Here is a 3,048-nt window from a genome sequence, read left to right as displayed (position 1 = left end):
TTGTAGAAGTAAAATTTATTTTTGAAATAAAAAAATAGATATATTTGATGCTTAACCTTTTTACAAGCCCAGTAGTCAGCACTTTTTGTGCTGACATGAATTGTCATTGATATGGTTATATTTATTAATTTACTGTTTACAAATTTTTGAATTTTTTGAAATCCTAAGGCTTTTCTACCTCAGGAATAGATTACCTTAGCTGTATTTGGCAAAACGTTTAGGAATTTATGTATTAGTTGTAATTGGTTTTGAACACCCATTTGTTGGATCTTTTCTGATAGTTACTTTTTGTGTGCTTCATTTTGGTCTATTGATTTAGTCCATTTGAAAGTGATTATTACAGTTCTTTCTGATGTCTTGCTGTCACAGGTTAAGGGGGAGTTGAACGCTTACACAAATGCTTAATACTTGCCACCACTTTTTTTATTTTCATGTCCTTATTCAGTAATTGTTGCTGATTCATGCCTGTCATATCTTTTTTTCATAAATTGTAATGTTAACGAGTAGAACGTTAATTTTCTCGTTTGAAATGTTTACACACACATATTTAAGTCTATTATAACTACTGACTAAATAGTATGAGTTTATTGGATTGTTGCAGATCGTACCGTACCGTGACCTTTTATTGCTTACATAATCACATTATTGTCAAGCTTAAAACATCTCCTTTAATTTTTCATTCTTTATATTAATTAGAAAAGAGCTTCTACAATTCGTTTACTATTGCTATATTAAATTGTGATATAAACCCTGAAAAGAGAAGGCTGTCACTACATATTCTCTGATTCAGTGAGTACAGCATTTGGTCATCTTTTTCTCGAAACCACTTTACTGAATGAAACCAGTATGAAAGTTGGCTGTAGCTTTGCTTTTAAACAGAAAGTAAATCCGTTTTCTAAATGAATCATTTGTCATTAAAAGCCTTCAAAAGGTTCGATCCTGATACGAATTTTTATTTATAACCTGGAAATGAAACGAGCTGGTGTTGTATCGAGGTCTTGTCTTTTATGCACCAGCGAAAAATGTCAAGGGGCATATTAATTTAACCCTGTTCGTCCGTTCGTCCATTCGTCTGTTCGTTATTTCGTTCCTACGGGTATACATATAGATATATAATATTTCTAACTATCTCCTCCTACAGTTTTTGATCTACAGCTTTAATGTGTTTTAGGTTGTTTGTACACGAAACGGACGTGTGCACGATCACAAGATTTAGATTTTACCAAATACTTTCAAAATTCGAGGTATTTGCACTTAGTCAACTGTATTAACACTTATGACCTTTATATAAATTAGTAAAACATTATCAATTGGTGTTGATCATAAATGTCTTTTATATACTGAAAACGCAACACTTTGTTTTTCAAAAATAACATTTTTATACAAAATAACATTTTCTTTAGAGTAATTGTTAATAACACTTACTGGGTCTATCTAAAGATGAACGTGAAACAAAAATGTTCAATTGCCACAATTCTAATGCAATGCGTTCATGCTACAAATCGCTACAGTTCACCAACTTACAGTCTCAATAATGAATGTGTCCACCGCGTGCTGCAACGCAATCTCTAAAACTACGTGGCATTTACCTAACCAGAGGTAACATACATTGTTGTGGAATGTTTATCCATTCTTCCCGCAATGCAATTACAAGTTGGCGCAGCGTAACTGGTGGTGGCCGTCGTCGTCTTACGGCTTCTCCAATTTGAACCCATAAGTGTTCCATTGGACTCAAATCCGGCGAAAAGGCTGACCATGGTAATGTCATGTAAAACATGGCTGTTATTGATAAACGCAGTTGTGTGCACGAGCCTTATCTTGTTGAAAAAGATTTTAACATCCTGATGCCTAGCCATAAACAGTATAACGGTCGGCCATTAAACTTCATTAATGTAGCAGAGGGACGAAAGATACCAGAGGGAGAGTCAAACTCATAAATCGAAAATAAACTGACAACGCCATGGCTAAAAATGACAAGGACAAACAGACAAACAAAAGTACACATGACACAACATAGGAAACTAAAGAATAAACAACATGAACCTCACCAAAAACTAGGGGTGATCTTAGGTGCTCCTGAAGGGTAAGCAGATCCTAGTCCTCATTTGGCACCTGTCGTGTTCTTTATGAGATAACAAATCCGATAAATAGTCTAATTCGGTAGGTCACATTCATGGAGGGAAGGGGATTGTAGTTACGACGTAAGTAACATATCCGATATCATTTGGGAAACGGTTATTCCATAATGGTCACCCAGCTCGTGATGGCGTCCGTAAAATTTACGAAGAGATGATTTTAACTTCAACATTTGGAACTCTTGATTTAATAGCATCCTTGTTAGCAACAACCCTCCACCACGAAAATCATGATAGGAAATGCAAGCCCAGGAATATCGTATCAATTGGGAGATATATACACCGTATGCAGGTGCTGCTGGAATGTTGCTAATTAGAAATGGAAAGTTCACAATTGGAAAGCTGAAATCATCTCTTTTGTCGTAAAGTTTTGTTTTCATTCGACCCTCATTGTCAATTTCTAGATGTAAGTCAAGATACGAGGCCGACTTAACTTACGAGGCCGACTTAACTGTATCTGTATATCCTTTATCTCTAGTTCAATAGGATAGATGCATTCGACATAGTCACCACATTTGATATATAGCGGAAAGAAGAGTTAAAGGATATTGCTGAAAAATTACTGCTGATACCCGAGCATTTTATTCACAATAGACCCCTCAATATTGACATGACAATGCCCACTCTTCACGATTTAAGGAAGACAAGTTTATTCATGATACTTGCAAAAACAAAAAGTAAAATAACAAAAACACCGGACTGCAAGAAAAATTAAAAACGAAAAGTCTCTTCTCAAATGGCCAAATTAAAATCGCAAACAAACGAATGAAAAAAAAACCGTCGGAACACGTAAATAAGATGACTACAAACGATTCAGTACCTAGACTCTTTACCTTAAGACCATTATGTTTTATTTGTGAAGTTTATATATACTTAAGCATTTGGAACTTCTGATAAAAAAATGGGAAAAAAG

Source organism: Mytilus edulis, chromosome 13, assembly GCF_963676685.1.
Source record: "Mytilus edulis chromosome 13, xbMytEdul2.2, whole genome shotgun sequence".
NCBI classification, from domain to species: domain Eukaryota; kingdom Metazoa; phylum Mollusca; class Bivalvia; order Mytilida; family Mytilidae; genus Mytilus; species Mytilus edulis.
Note: the sequence above shows the minus strand (reverse complement) of the source record.